At 48.7% G+C, this 14626-nt stretch overlaps 1 long non-coding RNA gene across 1 annotated transcript in view; it reads left to right on the forward strand.

Moving 5' to 3' along the window:
- LOC147272833 (uncharacterized) overlaps window positions 1–14626 on the forward strand; it is a 168323-nt gene that overhangs the window by 115638 nt on the left and 38059 nt on the right. Inside the window, exon 7 of the long non-coding RNA XR_015112630.1 lies at window positions 6583–6709. This is a non-coding gene — a long non-coding RNA (uncharacterized LOC147272833). The remainder of the gene's footprint in view (window positions 1–6582; window positions 6710–14626) is intronic.

The raw sequence follows: 14626 nt of genomic DNA on the forward strand, positions 1-14626 counted from the left end.
TGTTCATAAATTTGTAGCTAATCAGAGATGTTGTTCATGACAGTAACGAAGGTTCTGTTTTTTAATGAATGCGATTAGCAACCTGTTTGCCAGCATTCATGTCAGGAGGTTTGACTGTGTGTGTGTGTGTGTGTGTGTGTGTGTGTGTGTGTGCGCGCGCGCGCTGCAGTGGAGGATAATGAATGAGAAGCTTGATCAGATGCAGATAGAAGCAGGCAGGTCTACCCTCGACACCGCCTCCAACAACTCATCATTACCTTTCTTCCCGGCATGCAAACCAGTCCCAGAGCAACACTTGGTAGCCGGGCGCCGTGATTTACACTTCTACCAGGAAAGAGAAGAAAATATATTTTGTAATGAATACCATTTACGGAGTAATTAGTTTTATGCAAACTAGTTAAGATGAAAGCAGAAATCTTTATAAATTATGAATCATGTTATAACTTATCAGGGGTGCTTATCATGGAGTTAGCGCACCTCCCTCTTAATTAAAAATGTTCACACGCAGTCAAAGGAGGCAGAGACGTCAGGTAGCCCAAGCGATTCTGGAGCGAGCCTTTGTTCTCGTCACATCAGGCCGGGCGAGAGAGGTAAACAATCTTGAGACAGGAAGAGAGGGAGGTGGAAGAACGTGGCTCCGATCCAGCTGCTGATGCTGGACATGAGCTCTAGGTAAAACCCAGCCTCATTCCTCCCATTTTTCCTCCTCGACGTCTTCCAAATGTTTGCCCATTGACTAGAAAAATCTCCGCGGGCCCCTGATGGTCCCTGGCTCAGCACGAGGATGCCCAGGCGCTACAGCAACGCTCATAAAAACTCAATTCATCAAGACGAGCGTAATTTGCTCCGAACGGAAAGCGCCACAAAAGGGGGCGAGCTTGTCAGCGAGACAGGTGGCTGGAGATCTCGCTCTGATACTGAGCGATATGAATAATAGATTCTGCTAAATGTACGCCAGGACCCAGGCTGTAAACACAGCTGCCTCCTTTCCCTTCCAAAAGAACAGCTTGGCTGGATGAGAAGCCCGAGCTCTCTGCCTCCACCTGAGGACTAGAGGGGGGGAGGGGGGGCGATTAACTAATCAAATGCAAGGGCTAAATAGGAGGCAAGGAGAGAGGAGACAAAGGGAGGGAGGCAGGGTGCAAGTCAGAAGGTTTACTAAAGCACAGATCTGCACAAAAGATGTTGATTAGTGGGAAATTGATGTCAACATTTCAAGCGTTCAGCGGCGATGCAGTGACATTAAGCCCCGAGCTGCCGTGCTTGACGTTCTTTACGTTCGCTGGTGAAGCTGCTGCAGCTCCTCCCAAGAATGTTCGTCCTGCAAAGACACCAGAAAGAAACGGTGCACTTCAGGGGAAAATGACTGGACGGGGCTGGAGTTCTCTCTGAGAACAAGTGAAGTGACCACAGGGGAGGGAAAAGGAAGGACATCCCTGTGAGGTGCAGCAGAGGGGCAGCAGAGGGGCAGCAGAGGGGCAGCGATTCATAGGGAATAGAGAGTCTCTGGTCTGCTGGGCGACTGAGTGATGAGCGGTCGCTACACTGTCACTAAACCAATAATCTATTGGATGATGGGAGTAACGGTGTTAGCACGAGTGGGAAGCAGCCCAGTGTATTTGTCCGTGTTTGAACCCGTACGGCGCCGCCGCAACTGTCGGGGAATTTGTCACTTCTAGCTGAAAAGAAACGTACGACATTTAGCTGAAGAGGCGCCCTGATGATAGTAGGATTGTGGATGGAGAAATGAGGATTCTTTTCTGTAAAATGTGTGAATGTAGAGGGGATTCAGATGAAAAGGTAGGAGGATTGAGGAAAAATCCTGAGTTTTTTTATTCTCCCCAAAATGTGACCAGGCAGGTTTTGGCCTGAGGAGAGAAGAAGTGGAGCTCAAACTATAAAGAGGGAGCCTTGGTGGTTTTGACAGTGTCAATCATGTTCATCAGTGTGGGAGGATAGGCTGCACCTGCCGGACAAGTAAGTTGGACCTTAGATTCTCAGGAGAATTGATGAAACAAATCTGAATTATTTTGAAAGCTTTTCTGAAAAATGTCAGCGTGAAGGTGGTTTGAGAGCCGCATTCGCTCGCATTTGTGGTCGTGACCCAATCATCTTTCGTGAAGTGTCATCTTACAAATCAAACTCGGGGAATTTAACGTTTTTATTGACGGAACCTGCGGAACTCTCAGCCCCGGCTGTGTTCAGAGGGTCGGTTCAGTCAAAAGAACATTGAGAATGAAGCAAACTGTTTCAGCCTGCACGGTGACGGCGAGCTGGAGGCTTCCTGGTTGATGCTGGTGCGTGTTTGCGGTGATTAAGAGCTGATGAAGACATTTATCCGAGCGAAACAAGTGTTTTTCCCCTCCTGTCTTTGTTTTCTGCTCCTGTGAATAATGCAGAAGCGAGGAACGGCGTTTGTTTTGGCAGGGACGTGGCGAGCCACAGCTCTGCAGGATGAAGTCACATGTTGCAGGGAACATCGTACCGCTTTACTCACGGATGTGTTTACTCATGAATTATCACGTGGTGGTGACTCACGCCGGACTACGTTTCCTCGCTGATGTAATCTTCCGGCGCCAACCCACTCTCCGACACTTCGTCGATGGCTGCTCCTCTGCACGTTTGATGACTCCCCAGATGAAATTTAGGAGGATTTTTCCCAGCCGAAGGTAATTAATTCTTCAATTAAAATGTTGTTAAACATTTTTAATGAGTAACTGGCACTGGGGAATCAGATACAAAACTACCAGACACAGACAGACAACACCGATCCCTCAAAGTTCTGCAAATCTGCTCGTTGACCCACTTTTTTTTTTTCCTATTGCGGCGTGCCGAAATATAAATAAAAAATCAAAAGTGAAGCGTCTCCTGGCACAGAGGATGTGTCCTTCATCTCAGGTGACTACTGCTTCATTTGGCTGCCTCTTTCTCCCGCCTAATTAGGGCACGAGACGGCGCACAACAACCTGAGCTGAAATATGACATCAGAGCGGGAACAAGACCCACTTAACCTGATTTTACTTCAATGTGAACAAAGACAGAAGAGTGCAACAGAGCATGTTTCATTAAACGACCGCAAAATGACGAGACTTGATCACGTTTTCAACTCCTGACGCGTTCCAGCGGGATGAAGGATGGTGTTACCAAAGTAACCAAAGCTTCGGGTTGGCGATCATGACAATAAGGATAGTCGTGCTTTCTTATTTGCGTCAGAGAGCCAGATGAAGGTTCCATCCTGGGTTCCAACTCAAATGAATCAATAAAAGCACCGGTGTTCTCCTCCTCCTGCAACTGTCCTGACGAAGAACGGATGGGTCACCAGAAAAATGACCCAAAATGTCTCACATGGCGCTCATGAGGATGCTGCTTATCTACCATCATCGCTTGACTATTGTGTTCTTCTGACGTGAGCGTGCTAACCAGCTAGCGCCAACCCCTCCCTCCCTGTAATGCCACTTTGGGCCTCACGAGGCGACAGTGAGTCACGCCAGTCTGCGTGACGTGAGGCGGCACCTGATGATGACACCAAGACACGGAAATGTTGTCAATGAATGGATTTATCGTAGCAATTTTCTTGCTAATAAAATGCCGCCATCTTACAGCCCTCGTGTTGACGGCGGCGTTGCTTCTGTGCTGATGTGGACCAAACAAAACGGAACTCACCGCGTGATTTGCAGAGCATTCTGGGAACTAAAGAAATATCCTCATTTGGAGGTTAAAGACCAGAGCTGAAGCAAAGGCAACAACAACTTTGACCCTAAGCCAAAGATGGATGGCCTTTTGGCCTGATGTGGCCCGTCCAGTTTAGTGTGAATGCACATCAACACCTGTATCTGATGAAGCCCCGCCTCCTCCTGCAGCAGGTGGAGCATTCGCCAATCACGGGGCCAGCTGAGGGAGCCGGGTTCATCACAGCGCTACACTCTGGAGCTTCCTGGCATTGTTCTCTCAATTAGACTCTTGTAAATGTGTTGCTTGCTTAATCACCCAAAAACCGGCCCCTAGGACTTCCCCCTAATGCAACCCCATTAAGACGGGCCATCAAAACAAAAGATCCGCCTCTAATGGCAATAATCCCTCACTTCTGTCACGCCGCTGCCAAACGTGTATCTTAAATGAGCGATGATGGATGAGAGCAAGCCTCCACGTCACAGAGCTTTATTACTGCTGATGGATGCAGTGGGCGTCACCAACCCTCCACCAGGGCCCGTCACCGCCAGAGCCGGCCCGTCCCGAGTGTGTCCTACTTAACCCGCCATCTCTGGAAGTCAGACGGCTGCTCGTGGTGCTGAGGGAGAACGGAGGGAGAAATACGAGCTTATCCAAACAAGCTCATTAGCACAATTAGCGCTCGTTTCCTGCCGACGGACCCCTGGAGCGCTCCTAAAGTTTGACTAGTCACTAGTGACTGGGACGGCGAGTCGCAGGGTTGGGGAGGGAGGGCTGACCAGCAGCTGCTTCTACCCACTCGTAGCAGGTGGATCCTGGGATCCCGGTGACGGGGCCCTGGAGTTCCATCTGAGTCTGTCAATCATTACGTCACAGCATCGTTGTCCCCTTCACTTAATCCATCAGCTCCTTATAATCTGATAATCGGTCACTTCGTGCACTCCATCTTGATTTCTTTGTGTTTATCACTAAAACTACGCCATTATTTGCATGACGTCTTGTTCTTATGGAGAGAAAATGGAGTCTTCATGGTTGCCAATGTGTTTTAAATGTCCCTGAAATCCCAACCAAGGCCGCTGCTGCAGCACCTTTGGTTCGCTAGGGTTGTTTAGAATCGGCGGCACATTTATGGAGTCCACAATCATTAAATGACTGTTTTCTCAGCCAGGAGTGACTCACTGTTCAGTTTATTTTGAACAAAACATCTTTTCCACTTTGAAATCCCGGGTGGATCCACTGGGAGGCCAGACATCCCAGTTCCCCGGCAGCACTCAGCTGCAGCAGTGACGCTGAGCTCGGCCCCATTTAACGCCAGGGATATTTTCAAAAGCTGTGAGGAGTGAGATGCAGATTTTGGAGTCGAATTTGGTTTTTAATTCAGATTTTTATTTAAACTGATGATGATTGTGATATAATTTAGACAAACTCTTATTGTGTCACTTTTTGTGGCTCCTGTTGTTTGACGGAGGGGTAAAAGAAGACCGTTGAGGAATGTGCGTTTGTTATATTTGTGTTCAACATGGCCGACGCGCTCGAGTACCGTTGAGCCTCATAAACACGAGCTCCATCAAGCTGCTTCCTCTGGAACGTCTCATCTGTTCTAGTTTCTCTTTTGATTTTTTACATTTTTTAATCCCTCCATGACCTTTGACCTTGGCACTCTTCACAGCCCATGCAGGAGCTTCAGCCTCCTCGTGTTCTCGGCGTCTCTGTATGAGAACACGTGTTGAGGGAATTCTCTAACATGTAAATGTTGTCCACGTTTCTAAATAAAGCCGCCTCTTTCCCTGCGCGCCATCACGCCGAGCTGCGCAGCCATTAAGGTGCAGCTCAAAGACACACAAACCCTCTAACGTGGTATTCTTCTTAATTATATATGGAAGCCATTATATTCCCCAGACGGCACGGTATATTTAAAGAAACCAGAGTCCTTCCAACACTTCTGCTCTCAGGGATCTCATACTTAACAGGAGATCTGCTCTTAAGGGAGCGTCCTCTGGGTACGCAGCCGGCAACGAGCCAATCGCAGCCACGGCGCCGCCACGCTGTGCCAAACCAGCTCATTACATATGTTTGAAGTGCGAGTTCTGCAGGCATTCGTCTCAGCAGAGGAAGAGAAACCCATATTTGAATTGCAAACACGCTAAAAATATTTCATTACCTTTGTTGTCACTCTGAAGCTACTTTAGCGCTGTAATGGCTGCCGCTGGATCACATGACTTTCACCAGCTGAGGAAGAACACACAAGACTGTTGACATTTAATATGTAACCATCAGTCAGTTTAAAAAAACAACACCCTGACGACTGGAGAGTTTTATCACCTGAGAGGATTTTCACACCTGGAAACCTGAGACCAGCTGGTGGCTAGTTAGCTTCGCACACTGACTGGTTCTGGGTCAGGCTCAGGTCCAGGATGTTGGTGGGTCCTGCAGTAATCCTCCTCATCCTGTCTTACAAGGTCAGCCATGATGGGTAGCAGCAGTCGCTCGTCTAGTCGTCAACAAAATTTGGCTGGCGGAAGTTTTGAGGCGCTGGGTCGAATCTCTGCGCCCAGCCAGGAAAGTAGTTCCGGCTTTGTTTGAGATTCCGGAGTTCCGGAGTTAAAATGTCTCCTAATTTCGATGATTTCATTGTGAATGCTTTACGGGTTCCTTGTCACATTCATGCAGCATCAGAAAAGTGTGTTGAGCTTTGACGGAATATGCTAACACTTCCCACCCGCTACCATTCATTGTGCTAAGCTAGCTAGCATGAGCCTCAGCTCCCTCAGCTTGAAGGGTCTCTATCTTCTTGTCTCTGGTGACAATGGACAAAAAGTTGTTGTGTTCCCAGAGGGAAATGTCAAAGTTTACATTCAGACCAAGTTTTGCTTTTCTAAAAATCAGTTTAATTTACAACTCTTTCATTTGCAGGTCAGACAGGCCAGACGGGCTCCACCTTTGATGTCGCCGTGACTCCCCGGATTCCCGTGGGATGATGGTCACTGCTGATCACATGACCAGGAGAGACGGAGTTACAAGTCACCAACAACCACGAAAGGTCAGTTTTCATAGTTACTTTTACGACCAAGTGCCAACGCAGTGTTTTCTATGCATCGATCCGTGAGTGGCGCCGGACCACAACATCAACACTGACCAGCTCGCATCGATCCTCTCTTGTTTTAGCGTGAACAGGGTTCAAACGGCCACGAAAGACCTGGACAGGTCATGGAATTTAAAAACTGGCCCTGAAAAGTTTTGGAAAAATCAATCCAGCAAGAAAATGTGGTGAAAGTTGTGAAAATGGACCTGAATGTAAGAACCGACGAGGCTCAGGTGAGGGTCTGATTGACGGACCACGCTGCTCGTTTTAGTTGAGAGTAGACTGGAAAAAGTTTTGTGTTCATGTTTAAAAAGTTTTCGAGGCAAAGTGGTGAAAGTACAGTGTGTTTAAATCCTCTCCCAGTGTTTGGATGCGCCCGGAGGATTTTTGAGGGGTTGAGTGGGAGTAGAACTCCGACTATGTCAGTCTTTCAGTGATGAAAGCAGGAGGAAGCGCGTCAGACCGCCACATGCGCGCTAATTTCGGTGCATTCAAATGAGTGAGCGAGCGGAGAATCTGCAGTAATTCCCCTTTTCATGGTTGAACTCCACCGAGAGTTTCCTCAGATCCACATTTCCCAGACTCCCATGCAGGAGGAAAGGTAAGAGCTCACTGAGCGGCAGGAAGCGCCTCCTCACCTCAGCCTGTGATTGGAGGCGTTGCTGAGCGCCGCTCTCAGCTGCATTAGCCGCTTTTCTCGTGACAGGTAATAAAGCAGATCCCTTAATTGCAAATGAATGCACACACCCCACTTCCATTAGGCATAAATAATTTGGCCACTTGGGTATCAGCCTCCCAAATTACTTATTCTTTTTGTGTCTCAAATTACCTATTCTTTCTGATGTTGCATTTACTTGATTAGCGAGCTGCGCGCGACTCGCCATTGGCTTCTCGCAGGTTTGCAGCCTGTTTTTCATGCTCACATCCAGATTTGTTGTTTTTGCTTTTGTCTCTGTACTTTCAGCACCCGATGATTATTTATGCAGCTGCTCCCAACTTTCGCAGCCCACACCTTTGCTCGGGGATGAATACTAAATAACGTCACACTCAGATTCTTTCACCCTCATGAAATATTGATTTTCCTGGCATGTTGCTCATATACATCAACATTTTAAGGACAAAAGATTGTTATTTACAGTTGGATATTGGTGATCTTCTTCACTTCTGTAAATGTAGAGCAGGACCGGCTCCCTCGTGCACGCTCATTATCATGTAAATCCCCTATAGATGATCAAATTTTAATTTAAACAGCCCTATTTATGGGATTCTCAGGCATTTCCTCTTATCTTACATATACATAAATGACTTAAGATGTTTAATGAGGCTCATTTTCAAATCTCCCTCCTCCTCTTCAGGCGCTTTCCCGCAGCTTTCAAGTTGCAGAAAATGTGTGTTCAACCGTAAATCTCGCCAAATATGTGTTTTCATGGTGAAGTTTTGTCCACTTTTTGATTCTTTATCACTTTGTGTCACAATGTGGAAGTACAGTGGCGTGTAATAACCTGCAGGCATGGCAGCCGAATCAGACGTGCTGCCGCTGCATCTGAGCGTGTGCAGTTGTTCACTGCATTCCAACAAAAAATAAAAAAAATAACAACAGAACCGGTGCAGTTTACTGTTATAAAACTGTTCACCATCCTGACGTTTCGTAACCAGAAGTGACCATATTTGGACGAAAGGTTGGAGTGAGGAGGGCAGGGTCACAACCAGGATAGTCAGGCCTCATCCTGGGAATGTTTGACACGTGTGGTTCAGTTTCAGCTCAAATACAAAGATCGGGATCGCGTGTCCCCCATAGAGTCCATGCTGGCATTCAGATGGGTCACATGGTCAACTGTTCAAGGAAGTAGCCACGCCCTGAGTTATGGGCCAGGTTTCTCTACACAATGCATCAACAACAATTCGCCCTTCCTTCACTTGTAGACGCATCAGAGCGGTAAGAAGGGGGGTCCTCTCCATCTTTGCTCCGTCTCCTGAGGCGAGCTCGTTGCTTCCCGACAGACAACCGTCGTCCCGCTTGGCAGCATTTGGAGATATTTTGTAACATGGATCCAGATTTAGTTCATGTGCCAAATTACAGATTTGAGAGGTTATCTTTCTTTTCCTGCTGGTCGGGACTCCTACAATGTTTTTCTTAAAAGAATGCAATATTGTGAGGCGGCGGTGTTATAATTTAACCTTTCCTGCCGGGTGACGCTGAGGAACCGCCGTCGTGGTTGAGTCTGGTGCGAGCGCTGAGTTACAATGACATCATGGATGGTGACATGAATTCATCAGTCAGAAACTCTTCATCCCACCAGCGTCCTGATAGATGCAGATTTGTGAGTGGACAGCCTGTCCCTCCTGAAGCAGAAATCCGACTCAAACAAATCCGCAGATTTAATGTCTCTGAAAATGCAGCGAGACCTCCACCAGCCAGATTCCCAGAAGGAGGTGTGATGGTGACCAGACCCCCCTGTCCCCTTTCTCACCCCCCGCCAAGTGTTCCCGCATGCCGTCCCCAGGTTGCGACAGCCCTAATTAAAATGTCCTTCCTCATTATCATCGATTGCCCCGCGCATTTTGGAAAACAACTGCAGCGCCGAGCTCTGGCAGTGGCGGCAGCAGCAGCCAAATATAGACATGTTACGCTGGTCTTTAGCCCCGTCAGATGGTCCCAGTCCGACATGAGAGTGAGAAAAGTGGGGCAGCAGCCGAGTTTCCCCAGTGGACACTGGACCGCAGCTCACACACACACACACAGATGGCCACTGCCCCATTCCAGGGTTCATCCTCCACAGGAAGAAACAAACTTCCAGTCACGGACGGTGTGATTTATTCATTAATGAGAGTTTCTGTCTTATTCCGATAGAATAAAACTGGCAAACGAGCCATGTTCACATGTTCTGTCAGGCTTTATTTGTGTCTGGTATGTGTCTCAGTAGCCTCGGTTAATAATAAAAAAACCAAATAATCGCCAGTCCAATCTGTTGTGTTCAGCAGCAACATGAGCTCTGCTAGTTCAGCGCTCAGGCACTCAGACAACAGCCATTCAGGCTCGGCCGTCTGATGTAACCGGCTCGGCTGTCAGTGAGCGACGCGATGGGGGAGGTTCTTCATCCAGCTTGACTGAGGTTCACGCTTTTTTGGCTAAAAATACAATCCGTGAAATGTGATTGTTTCAGGTTTTGATCAGAGACGGTCCCTTGAAGATCGGGACAAGATTTTTCAAGAGGGTCGAGTCTGGGGGCAGTTTTTGCACTCTTGATGGTCCAAAGTCCCACAACAACACATAAGTGGTGACGTCGTGCTCGCAGTTGACCAAAACGGATCAACGGTAGTTCCAACCTAGTTCAGTTTTACGTCTTTTAGCGTGATTTCTATCTGTGTGTTGTCTCTACTGTCCCCCACCTGAGGGGAACATCTGTGCTTCTGTGCTGGTCTGGCTGCAGTTACACCACCGAACCACCAGGGGGTGGCTGAGCTTGCACATCCAACAGCTGCGGTTGAAACAGAGCAAACACTTTGGCGTCCGTGCGATTTCCAGGGAAGTGCACGGGGCCGTGGGCTAAAGCGCAGGGCTGCGCGTACCAACGCTCGAACCTCGCCATCGATGAACCTCGCTTCATATACGACCTGATGGGGGAGCGATCATTCGCCACCACGACTAACCTGCCTGACAAAGGTGAACCTGCTCGTGTCAGAACAGGAAAAACTCAAATGTTCAAATCTGCGTTCATCAAAAAATCGTTTCTTCTTCTTCTTGGGTTATATTTACAGTAGACACAAGGGAATCTGCTCAGAATGACCTCAGGTAGGAGACGGCGACGAGAGTGAAGCCAAACAATGAGCTGAAAGTCCAAGCGGAGCGCTGGTCTGCCCCCTGCAGCCGTCCTTTGGCCTTCGGTTGGTGTGAAAGTGTGAATGAGCGCAGCGTTCTTTGAGCCGCTGTGGCCTGTAATTGACCCAATCATAAAAGATAAATTTAAAATAACTAAAAATGGGGAGCAGGCTCAAAGCTGCAACATGTTGCCATCAATCATTCATCAGCCAATGTGGGCAATGAAACACGTCAGCTGATCAATAATTCATTGGAACATATTGCCTTCCATGAACCTTTTTTTTAACCTAATTTTATTTCTAGCACCCTGCACAGGGAAGTGAGTACCTCACTCTCTGGGCTGGAAAATGCCAGAGTGCTGCAGGTTTCAGGGCGCGTGACGGACAGATGGACGGACAAACGGACAGACTGACATACAGGCATGTCAGAGGAGGCACGTTGCCGGCTGGCCAGGCAGGAGCGAGGGAGCATCTGCCGGCGGGTTTGAGTCGCAGCCATGGCTTCTGTGAATCAGGATCTCCCCTGACGCCGGTGGCGGGCCAAGAAGGGCCGCTGCTGTGCCAGCGGGTCAGGGGAATCACAAATGGTTCAAAATATCATCACCTAAAAGGGTCCGGATTATCCCAAGCTCCCCCGCATGAACACCTGTGTCTCGATTTACACTTCAGCTCCGTCCCAACGCCACTGTTCCAACGCTCGGGTCATAATACTGCCGTCCTTTGACTGTGACGATAACGCTGCTAGCGAAGCTGGAACCAATGGCGTCGCGCCGACTCTTTTATTCACAGATGTCGTAGGAACTGTTTGCGTTTTCTGAGTCGACGTGAAGGAGAAGCTCCTCTGCGTCCGTGGAAGGACGAGAAGGCAGACGGACATTGACCATCACTTGTTTTTCTTTCATGAATGCACACGAAGGAAACCGTTTTGTAAAATACCACAGAAAAAGGAAGGAAACGAGGACGGCAAACAGAAGTTCCCGTTGAGTCTTGCCGGTTAACCTCGCTGCACCTGAGCTGCGTTGCTAGTAGAACATTTGGGATCTTTAGCCACGTAAGCAGCTTCCTGGAACATCTCACCTTTTACAGAGTCAGAAGACAGCAAGTCTCAAGTGTGTCCAGTGGAACAACAGTTGGAGTAGGTGGATGATTTAAGGCTACCACCTGTAGCGGAGGCTGCCTGGGAATGTCGGGAAGCGCCGCATTCGTCTTTTGAAAGCACCTGAATTCATCAGAATCCCTCAGAGACCCCATTAACCTCGCCAGATCAGTTTAGCGTCACTTTGTCCTTTTGAGTCCTAAAGTGTTTCTTCTTATTGCCCCTTTAACCGAGGAGATAAAAAAATGCCTTCAAGGGTCGAGCGCGACACCACCGTCACACTCATCCCAATTCCCCCAGCTCGTCCTCCCGGCTGGTTATCTACAGTCGGCCACAGAAACCAGGGCAGGGGGGGACTTACCAAACACCGCCACGGCCCATTTGACCACAGGGGAGGCCTGTCAATGGCCCAGATAGTTCTGGTAATTTCTCTGCTGCTGCTGCTGCTTTTACATATTCAGAGGCAATATGGGGGGGGGGGGGGTTCAGTCTTTGTTCTGGCGTGCTGGTTCACCGGGGCAGGGGCCACGCTCTCCTCCACCTTGAAGTGGCGAAGGTATGTTTGAAATGGCGAGGAGAGAAGAGAAGGAGTAAACAGGATTAGCAGCTTCTCTAGCAAGGGAATGCCCCCCCCCCCACACACACACACACACACACACGCAGAATTGCTAACATGAATAAGTGAAGCAATAAAACATTCTGTTGATACGCTGCAGAAATATTATTGTGCTCGGACGGCGCCGGTGAATAAGTGTTCTTCTTAATCGAAGTAGTCGAGCGCGGTTCTGAATGGGACGATAATTGACCCAAATGCTGCTCGTCTGCGGAGGCGGCGACAGCAACGCGTGGCTCACGATGCCATCAGATCGTCAGTTAAAAAAAAGGAAAAAAAACGCGCACGTCAAGAAGAGCCCCACGGCGCGTTGAAGAATGAGCGTGATTTTCTGAAACTTGCGTCTTCGTGTATTCTGAATATCTGATATCAGCGGGCCGTTATTTTGAAAATCACTCCTCCACAATACAAGCGGCGGATGGTGCTAATTTCAAAACCATCATCTCCTCCACGCCGAGTTCAGGAAGTTGATTTATAGACGGTGCAGGCGGAGTTAATTGCAGTGCGCGACACCAATCAGTCTTCAGGGAGGAAGGCGAGCGGGGATTAAATCGCAGCACAAACAAACAAACAAACACATTCACTGCTCCTGCGTTTATTTATCAATGTTTTAGATTGCCCCCCCACACTCACACCCTTTATTTTTCAGATTCAATAAGTTAACGGCAACATTGTCAGCGCCGGGGCGTCACTTTATATCTACGCTGCCAACAAATCAGTCTTTGGGAGAATGTAAATGTATGGCGGAGCCGCCCCTCCCTTGTTGGCTCCTCGAGAGCGAGATGATCATCATTGTGCTCGCCGGCATTCATCTTGATTATACAGACAGAAACGCTTTGATAATGATCTGCGGGAGACGGTCGTCAGAAGTTTGTCAAAAAACACTAAATGTCAATTCCCCGGCGGTACGATGGTGGTGGTGTGACACCGCCTGTCACACACACACACACACACACACACACACACACACACACACACACACACACACACACACACACACCACCGCCTTCCCCTCCTCCCCTTCAGAGTAAGAGTTGGCCAATGAGACCTCTTATTCCCTGTTTGCACTGAGAGACATGGCGAGGGGCGAATGCAGCTGCAGACCAACAACTGCTGTGTGTGTGTGTGTGTGTGTGTGTGTGTGTGTGTGTGTGTGTGTGTGTGTGTGTGTGTGTGTGTGTGTGTGTGTGTGTGTGTGTGGTCGACACAAAAACACTGCAGGAAAAAGGAATTCAAGTTCAGCGCAGTCGTTGGACGTACAGTATTTGAATGTGTGTGTCCAGAAAGGTTGTAAACAGGTCGGTCACATGACGCGTCAGAGAAGTCATGAGATGAAGGAAAACAATGTTTGGGGGGGAATTTGGCCGGCAGGAATCCTTTGACAGGTTTACGTCACCTCGTGCTCGTCACGCGCTGCATCAGGGAGTCCACGCTAGTTAGCTTAGCACAGTGAATGGTAGGGAAGTGGTAGCATCCCTCTGTGAAACGTCATCAGACTTTGCTGCATAACGCGGGTTGTGTCTAGTATTTGCAATGACATTTTCAGCCGTGCGGCCGGAACTACTTTCCAGACTGGGCGTAGTGATTTGACGCAGCACCTCAACCGTTTATTGGTGACTGTAAGAGCGACTGCTGCTTCTATCTAGGATGGGCACACAGCAACATCCTGGGCCTTGCAGAAGAATGCGAACACTTTCCATCTGCCATCATTCATCGTGCTAGGCTAGCTAGCATGAGGCTCAGCCCGCCAAGGCGTGTTCAGATTTATGTATTCACGAATCAAATGCAGCTCCATCAGCTTGTGGGTGACATCAAGGAGCTGATGCGAATGACATGGCAGGTTCCTGCACAGCAGGCAGGTACTCACGTCTAAAGGGTCGGAACTCCTCTCTGAAATGCTAACGAGGGCGAGTTAGCAGCCGCGCACGCATGAGCGCGTGTTTGTCAGCGTTGGGTCTGTGACCTTTTAAAGGCCCTGACATCCTATAGAGGGTTTAGGTCGTTAAGGAGCATCTTTATGCAGCACCAGCTTTTACTCCTGACAAGTGAGCTCACAGATTTAAGCTCCTGAGTGAAGTTTGTCGAGAAAAAAATGTTTGAATCGTCTTCACATATGGCCGGAGTGGCGGCGCCCCGCTGGCCGCCACAGCCGCTGTCAGCCTCCCCAGCTTCCCGGCGAGCAGGGGAACATCTTGAGCGAGCGGGCACAAACGTGGACCGAGCCTCCCTTTGGCTGACGTCCAAACGCCGTCCTGCGTCTTCTGGGAGAACAAGAGGAGAAATGGAACAACTGGTTTTAATGAAACAATTACAAGACACTAATTATTATGTTAATGTTTTGCTACTA

This window comes from Aulostomus chinensis, chromosome 1 (genome assembly GCF_037954235.1).
Source record: "Aulostomus chinensis isolate RoL2024-O1b breed Wild chromosome 1, RoL_Achi_v1.0, whole genome shotgun sequence".
Lineage (NCBI taxonomy): Eukaryota > Metazoa > Chordata > Actinopteri > Syngnathiformes > Aulostomidae > Aulostomus > Aulostomus chinensis.